A 9,724-nucleotide genomic window follows, 5' to 3' on the forward strand; every position below is an offset into this window, starting at 1 on the left:
TCATTAAATTACAGAGGCGTAATCTCTGGATTACTATGGCATGCCATCTTCAACCGCTTATCAGGCGTCGGGCTGCAGGGGCAGCAGCTTTAGCAGGGGACCCAAACTTCCCTTTAGATTACAAGTAATTAGTTATCGATTGTTCCATGAAACTTCACCACGAACAGCAATGGTAGTTTCTCCTGGATCTGTTCTGGTTCGGGGCTCTTGGACCATAAACTGGAGTAGGTTAAATCTGGTAGTATCAGCAAGTGCTCTGTAGATAAACAAGTAGCACTGGTTGTATATCTGCCAGAGAGAGAAGGCCAACATGATGTTTATCCATACAGTTTCACTACATTGCCATCTGGGAAGTTCTGTTTTTTTGTATGCAGATATATATCCTTGTTACACATTTAGTGAACATTTAACTTTTGTTGAAGGTGCTTATCTTGCATCTGATTACCGAATGAGGCAGATGAGATCAAAGATTAATAAGAAATCCTTAAATAGAAAATGAAATCTGGTTTTAATCAACAGCAGTTGAGCTGACTGATGAGCAAGTACAAATTGAAATGCAGAGTGAGAGACATTTAATTTCAGAACAGGGCTGCTGTAAATGGATCGGCCACCATGAGAAAGCGATGCAACCGGAATGCTCCCTTAAAAACTGTGTGGGGAAGGATGTGATTCATAGCCTGAATCCCTCTCTTTCTGTGAGGACACGCCTCCCTTTCTTCCCTTCTGTGCTGGAGCAGAGAGACAGACAGGAAATGGGAGCAGGTGAGGCATTTTAAAATTACAAAGTGGTGATTATAATTCAGCAGCCCTGTCCCGCCGCTCTTCCCCACTCTGCTTGAAAGGTGAAAATAAAAATGAGGGGTGTGTCACTCTGTTGTTCATTAGCCAGACCAACCCCAGGTCCCCCAGGCCAGCTCCAGGTCCCCAGACCACTGCATGTTATTGAGGGCTGATGTGACAGGAGTGAGGGAGGGGGTCGGAGGGAGAAGGAGTGACAGAATGGATAATGAAGGTGCCCTTGTCCTCCTCACCTGTGTGAATCCCCTCAGTACTGCTGTAGACTCTCTGAGGAGCTGAGATGTTTAAGAAGATATGCATGAGCCGTACGGCACATTACTGTATCCTCTGACTCATCTAAGAGACTATGAGGCACTCTCTATGTCAATGGCTCAGTCTTGACTCAGCAATAAGTTGAATGCATGAACAGGACACATCTTGATTGACTATGACAGTCAGCATATATATTTCTAGCGGGTAACAGCGAATCTAAAACATATGAAGTGAAACCAAAACCCCGAACTGCACAATGTATCAAAGCAGCTGCCAAGCACCATACTGACTATGGAAAATTAACTGTATATAAGAAGTGGACGTGGTCATTGTGATGTAAACTATTGGTCTATGGACTCTGATTTTAAAGCCTCAAGTTCAGCATTTTGGGCATTGCCAAGTTTGATTTTGGTCAATCATCAGCCAAAAAATCAATACTGAGATAATAGTCGATACTAAAAATTATTATCGGATGAGATACTAATTTGCAAACGTATCAATACCAGCAGTGCCCTCATCAACTCCTCCACTGGACATGCAACTTCACACAGTAGCTACACAACTGCTTGCCTCACTAGCAGCTGAACACATGAACGCTAGTTAACGTTCACAACACTGAGCTGGCCGAACAGGTTGAGGAACTGGACTCCTTATTACACCCAGGTGGTCCTACCAGGTCCTTCCCCTGGACCACCTACCCCGATCTGCAGGTGAATTCCACGCCGTCTCTGTCACCCTTCCTTTCAAGCTCAACATCATAGTGATCAATCGTCCACCCGGTCCTCTCCGTGACTTTTTAGATGAGATGGATGCCCTCCTAAGCTGCTCCTCTGATGATGGCACACCACTTGTTGTCCTCGGTGACTTCAACATCCACCCAGGAAAGCTGCGCTCATCTGAATTCATTGACTTCTTCTCCACATTTGACCTCACACTCTCCCCCTCTCCACCCACGGACTGGGCTGGGAACCAACTTGACCTTGTCTTCACAAGGTCCTGTAGCACCTCGGCACTCTCTGTTACCCCGCTCACTGTGTCCGATCACCACTTTGTGACTTTCTCTCTCCCCATGAAGTCCACCACATCCCTCCCCTCTACGCCTCGAACGGTCACCAGCCACCGCAACCTGAAATCCCTATCTCCCTCTGCTCTCTCCTCAACTGTTCTTTCCTCACTCCCATCCACAGAACAATTCTCCCTAATACCTACTGAGGAAGCCTCCTCCATCCTGATGTCCTCACTCTCCTCTTCTTTGGATGCTCTCTGTCCCCCTATCTCACGACCAGCGTGATCATCTCCCTCCCCTCCCAGGCTGTCCGAATCTCTGCAAACCAACGGATCATTGTTGCGAGTGGCAGAGAGAAAATGGAAGAAATCAGGCCAGGATGATGACCTTGCCCACTACCAACACCTCCTCTCTGACTTCACCTCGACTGTTTCAGCAGCTAAATCTGCCTTCTACAAGGATCAACTCTTCCGCCTCCAACCCCAGGAAACTCTTCTCCCTACTCACCCCTCTTACCCCTCCCCCGCCTTCCTCCCTCACTGCTGATGACTTTGCAACTTACTTTACCAAGAAAGTAAAAGACATCAGCTCCTCATTCACTCCCATACCCCTTCTAGATAACATCTACCCCAACTCTCAACCAGAGGTGTATAAAGTACTTGAAAAAAAGTAACTAAGTAAAAGTATAAGTACCATAACTGAAAATGACTTTGGTAAAAGTTAAAGTCACCTAAAGGAAAATTACTTGAGTAAAAGTATCAAAAGTATCTTGTGAAAAAATATACTCAAGTATCAAAAGTAAAAGTACAAGTACAAGTATTTTATAGTACGCACGAAAAGAAGCAAAACAACCCAAAATTATTCTCCCCTGGTTGTTATTTCACTTTTTCAGGTGAATGTAATGTGGTATAGAATACGACTCAAAAAATAAACAATGTCTTTAACATTTAACATAAGAACCACTTTTTCACTTTTTAACTATGTAGGGGGAGTCCTCATGAGCTGAGGCACAGTAACACCACACAAACAAACTTTCTGGTTCAAGTGGAGAAGTTGAACTTGCGGTTCATCCTCAGCAGAAGCTGATTTTCAAAAGTCTCCACAGCTAGCTGTGCTCTTTTTGGGCTGAAATGAGACCTGCTATGCTGAACAGCCTTTCGCAAGCTGCAGAAGCAGGCCGAGGTGTGTTGAGTTTGACAGACAACTTGAGAACCACAGGAAACGTCTTGAGAATCTTGATGTCGTCTGTTGAGTAGGCCAGGTACAAATCAAGCTGCTTGGTGATGCTTGGTGTTTTGTGGGAACTTTTCAGGATGTGGAAGAAGTCTCCCTCATCAGATGAGCCAGATCCAGCATCTGCTGAAATGGAAGGATCCTCCAACTGCTCCCTGATGTAGTCCAAACCTGAAACACAGGGAGGGTGACACTAGCATTAGTACAGTCACATCTTTATTGGACAAATTTAATTACATTTATGACATTTTCCATAATGGATGGACATTTTCCATAATTCTAAAGGAATAAATAATATTACATTGACAAACAACACTCGTTACCTATACTGTATAATCGCAAAGGCAAGGCTGCAGCATGCGCAGCAATGAACTTTTCCATACATTAATATCATACCTGTTTTTAAGATCAAAATAATAAGCCCTCACGCGAGAATCACGCGTGAAGCCGTTCAATTCGAAGTGGCACCCACTGTTTGCATGTGGGCCTGTGTAAGTGTGCAGCATTCCACTAGGTTATCCTTTGTTCTACGGCTCCGGTGGTAAATTGTAGAGAGGAAATCTTAATGAAATGACATTGCTTACTTAATTCACTTACTTCGATGTGTTTTTTGAGGTTGGACGGCGAGTTCCTGAACGCCTTTATCTCGTGGCACTTCGGAAGGCATAACATGCACTTCATTCGGTAGGTTTTGGAATTTGCCCCCATCCCGGGGTAGCTGAACATAGTTCCCAGGCATGACCACGGGTGACCGTCGTCTTCTGCCGAAGCTGTACGCTGTGCGTCTTCCGTGTCTCCCTCGTCGTCGAAATGCTCTGCGGCTGCCATGTTTGTAGTGTGACAGCCCTCTGGCACCTCCTGATTGCCAGGCTTCCAGGAGGTGATCAGTGTAATGGGTAACACCCATGCGGGCTGAGCTCCTATACTATATAAGCTGTAGGAATCAGCCCTTTTGTCGCTCTCTGCCTGGAAGTATGGTTTATTCAGGGTTTTGGTTCAGCTTTGCTTTTGGCATACGCCACATGCTCCACTCATCCACACACAGCACTCTTTACTGATTACTGACTTACATGCACCACATTACCTTGCTTTATTTAATTTGGGTTAAATAAACTATTCTGATAAGCTTAAAGCCATGTGTGGTCTCCTCTTTGTCATTTCCTTGAGCCGGGCTGTGACAAATGGGGGCTTGTCCAGGATTGTTTGGATTGATTGATTGATTGGAAATTTTGGAGGAGTATCGCACATGACAGTTTGGTAGTTCTTTCGGGAGAGCATTTGTTTCGTTTATTGTTTGGATTGTTAAGATTATTTTGGGTACGTCTACAGGTGCTGGCATTTTGGTATGTTCTTCGCTTTGGTAATATCTGGAGTTTTCCCTGGCAGGCTTAGCAACCTGAGGGGTATTCCATCAAACTCACTAAGCTCAAAGCCGGGCTAATTTCGATAAGCCTCGCTACCTTTAGCGAGAGTTGCGTTCCATCAACGTGACTTGAGGCACTCTCCGCTAAGTAACCATGGGAATTTATCCGACCAAACTAGCCTGCTCCGGGGCAGGCTAACCATCAGGCTTACTTTAGCGTGGGTTTCAGAGAAGTCTGTCTGTCAGAAACAACTGTACCAGCAGAAGGTTCCACCAAGCCTAGTCCTCGTGATTTCGTCACGTGAAAGACCAAAAATTACCCAAATTACATATATGAAGTACAAACAAACTATATTTTCATCAAGCGTCTAAGAATACATGCTTGCAATTAAAAAAAATATGAATAAATCGTTTATTTTGCCATATCATTATCTAAAGCCCCCATCTCGTGTGTTTTTTTGTTTTTGTTTTTTGCCTGTATAATTGTTTTTGGATCAGAGAATTAGACCAACATTTTACCTTAACTATGATAAATATGTCATACAATTTCCCCAGAACCCAAATATAACTTGCAAAAACATGATAGGCATAAAGATGTTATTATTAATAGCATGATATAGATCCCAATGACAAAGGCGTTGCTGCATGCAATTTTCAGCCACATAAATTCTTTTCAGGTGAGTTCATTAATAGGTTCATTGAATGTGTTCATTGAATTGTTGAGATAAATGAGTTGGTCAATGTGGATGCATTTACTAGGCCTATCTTAAGAGAGAGAGAGAGAGTTCCGGCCAAAGTTTCACAAAGTTCCATAGCCGGCGCGTTACCTCTACACTATCGTCACGTTCGAGAAATCGTTTTCAGTGTTATATTAGAACATGTTACTCTTAACGGTACTTCCGTATTTAATCGCTCGGCAATTCTTGCCCAAGCAGCCTCGCGATTTTTATTTATCACTACAGTATTCCCTTTTTTGGTTATGATGGGTTTGTACTCCTCGTACAGTTCCATCAATAATTTTTGCTCTGGTCTTTTCTGCCATTTTCTCGATGATTCAACATTCACGGTTCTGGGCTGGCTTCATATTCCGTGGATGTGCGTAACACACGACAACGTTAACCTGGCTTGAATTAGCCTCAACAAGGCGCGGCTGAAATGCGTTAATGGAATGGGTTTAGCCGCAAGTGTAAGTTGGCGTTAGTTCTAACCAGGCTTAACTAGGTAAGTGCCGCCTTAATTAGCGAGTTTGGTGGAATACCCCTCTGCTCTAATAGTTTGTTTGCTTTTTTAAATTTTTTTTATTTTTTTTGTATGTGGTGGTGAAAGCAGCTGGCGCTATATGCTCGGGATCACGTCTAGGGTGTTCTGAGGGCAACTGCATAGCAGGGGCTTATTAGACCCACTAGTTTACAGTGAATAAATACCCACTGCAAGTACCACCTGAAGACTAGGGATGAGGTATATAGCTAGGTTTTGGGGATTATCTAGTCTAGGGTAGGGGAAGCTCCAGTGTTCCTTTTAGTAAGTACCTCTGTTGCTAAGCACCTTTTTGGTTGGTTAAGGTTGCGATTGTTGGAGCAGTATGGCTTCTGTAGTATATATTTTGTTCGGTCTCCTTCGGAGGCGTTGCTTGATAGCTGCACTAAGGATCAGCTTTTGAGAATTGCTGATTTTTTCAAAATTGAGATTGCAGCCACTCGTCTGAAGGACACCATAAAACGCATCCTTAAGGCAACTTTGATGGAAGAAGGGGTTCTGGCTTCTGATGAAGGCAAGGATTTACCGAGTACAATTGTTTCAGCAGGGGGTAGTTTCACAGAAAAAGCTGCTTATGTTACAGATGGAACATAAGAAATTCAAGCAACAAAAGGAGTTGGAGTTTGAAGTAATGAAACAAAGAACGGAACAGGCAAAACTTGAATTAGAACAATGTAAACTGAATCTAGTTAAAGAAGGTAAAATGTCAATAACTGATATAACTAGTTCTGCTGGTTCGTCTAGGGTGGATTGTACTAAGAATTTGAAATTGCTGCCTAAATTTGATGAGAAAGACCCAGACACTTTTTTTCCCTATGTTTGAGCATCTTGCTGATGCACAGAATTGGCCTGATAGTGAACGTACATTGTTGCTCCAATGCATTCTTACAGGTAAAGCCCAAAAGGCATATGCAGCATTGACAGCAGAACAATGCAAAGAGTATAAAATGGTAAAGGAAGCCGTTTTAAAGGCTTATGAATTAGTTCCTGAAGCTTACAGGCAGCGCTTCAGAAATTGGAAAAAAGGGGACAAACAAACTCATGTGGAGTTTACAAGGGAGTTAGTGACACAATTTGGTCGTTGGTGTTCTTCATCCAGTGTCATTTCCTTTGAAGAACTGTGTAACCTTGTTGTGATTGAACAATTTAAGCAGTCGGTGCCTAGCTTCATATCTACTTATATCAATGAGCGAAAAGTTAAAACTCCTGAGTAAGCGGCTGTACTTGCGGACGAATATGTTTTGACACACAAACATATCTTTGGGGAGCAGAGTCAACAACGGTTTAGACTCAAAGATAGTGGGGAGAAAGATTAATCAGATTCCAGTCGGGGTTCTGCAAAGGGAGAGCAACGCACATTTTGGAGCAACGACTCTATTACAGCTTGTAATTTTTGTCAGCGACAGGGTAATTGGAAGAATAAGTGCCCCTTCCTAAAATCCAAAAAGGGTTCTAGTACATGGCCTGCTAAATCTGCTGGGTTAGCTGTTCCGCTTAGTAACTCAAGGTCAAGTACTGACAAAATTGTCTCTCCGTATCAGATGCAAACTAAAATGTTGTGTGCAGCTGAAATTGATTCAGGGTATGCCCCATTTATATCGGATGGTTTTTTGTCCCTAGTTAACAGCAGTGAGAAGGTTCCTGTCAAAATTTTGAGAGATTCTGGGGCATTAAATACCTTTATCAGGGAGTCGATCTTACATTTCTCTCCAATCTCGGACACAGGGAGTTGTGTTCCAATCAGAGGAATGAGATTGAACACCATTTTTGTGCCTGTTCATACAGTGCATTTGTCTTGTAGTTTGGGACAGGGGGACGTGGAGGTTGGTGTGCGTCCAGAATTACCAGTAGATGGAGTTGACGTCATTGTAGGCAATGATTTTGCAGGAGCATGTATGTGGCCTGATGTATCAGCTTCTGATATGACCTCACAGGGGTTTTGTGTTTCATCACCTATAAGAGCACAGGGTTCTGAGGCCCCGGAGCAGTCAATGTCTCCAGTGTTTGCAGTAACTTGTTCTATGGGTGTGCTGCCCAGGGTTGACGTGTCAGACGCTGATTCAGGTAAGGGTAATGATGCCGAATTTGCATTCATGTGGCCAACTGATCTTGTGTCTGTTTCTCATTCAGAATTTGTGAAGGACCAGAAAGTTGATCTCTCGTGAAAAGAACTGTTTGATCAGGCCACGCCTTCTCGTAAGGTGGGAAACTACTCTGGAGCTTATTTTTTCCATCATGATCTGCTGATGAGGCGGTGGGTCCCTCATGGTGAGAACTTGGCTGGGGGGGGGGGTAGTGGAGCAGATTGTGCTTCCAGAGAAGTATAGACAATCTGTGATCTAGATGGCTCATGATAATGTAGCTGGACATATGGGAGTGAGGAAGACTTAAGATTGTGTATTGCGACATTTTGTTTGGCCTTATCTGAAACGGGAGATAGCAGCTTACATTAGGACCTGTCATACTTGCCAGTTGACAGGCAAACCAAATCAGTGCATTATAACTGCTCCCTTACACCCTATACCTGTGATAAGTCAGCCATTTGAACATTTGATCATCGATTGTGTTGACTGTAATGTGTCAGGCAACCAGATATCCGGCTTGTTATCCACTGCATACTATTTCTGCCAAGTCAGTGATTAGAGCCCTTAGTAAGTTCATTTTTCGCTGTTGGAATCCCCAAAGTAATCCAGAGCGATCAAGGCTCAAATTTTATATCTTGGTTATTTGCCCAGGTCCTCCAGCAACTTCATATTAAACATAATAAATCGTCACTATATCATCCTCAAAGTCAGGGTGCACTGGAGAGGTTCCATCAACATTTAAAATCATTACTCCATGCTTACTGTACCGAGTTAAAGGTAGACTGGGAAGAGGGGTTGCCTTGGCTCCTGTTGGCGGCCAGAGAAGTTGTGCAGGAAAGTACAGGGTTCAGTCCGAATGAGCTTGTGTTTGCACACACTGTGCGGGGTCCTTTAACTATAGTGTCAGAGCAGTGGAAGTCTGAAGGGCCCCGCAAAACTTGATCACCTTTGTCAATGGCTTTAGGCAGAGACTGTATGAGGCAGGTGTGCTGGCCAAGAAAAAATTGGAACTTGTTCAGAAAAAAATGAAAAGGCTGTATGACCGTAAAGTTGAACAACACCAGTACTGTCCTGGCGATCAAGTTTTAGTATTGCTGCCAATGGTTGAATCAACATTTCATTTCATCACACCAAGTTTTTTGGTCCTTGTTCAGTTTTGAAACAGGTTTCAGAGCAGAACTATCTCATTGACATGCCCAACAAAAGAAAATCATCAAAAATCTGCCATGTCAATTTGTTGAAGCCCTATCATGCTCGTTTGTCGTCTTAGTCATCTTTGACTGTGGGTGAGTCCGAGGCGTGCGGCAACCCCACTCTTTTGGTAAGCACGGTTAACCCCTGTACATCACAGGTAATGGCAGAGCTTGAGGGGGGAGGAGATGTGTCAGGAGATGGGGTTTTACAACCTCGTCTAACGAATTCAGAGACACTGTGTAACTTGTCTGAGTCATTGGGACATTTGGATGACAGTAAATGTGATCAGTTGGTTGGCATCCTTCAGTCCTATCCATCTCTGTTTTCAGACACACCTTCTCGCACTCACTTGATTGAGCATGATGTTGACGTTGGGGATGCTCAGCCCATTTAACAGCGCTTTTATAGGCTTTCTGCTGACAAAAGAGAGGTACTAGATTCTGAGGTACACTATATGCTGGAAAATGGTATTGCAGAGCCATCTTTTTCTGCCTGGTCTTCACCGTGTCTACTGGTTGAAAAAACGGATTCCACTTT

Source organism: Eutrigla gurnardus, assembly GCF_963514095.1.
Source record: "Eutrigla gurnardus genome assembly, chromosome: 12".
NCBI classification, from domain to species: Eukaryota; Metazoa; Chordata; class Actinopteri; order Perciformes; family Triglidae; genus Eutrigla; species Eutrigla gurnardus.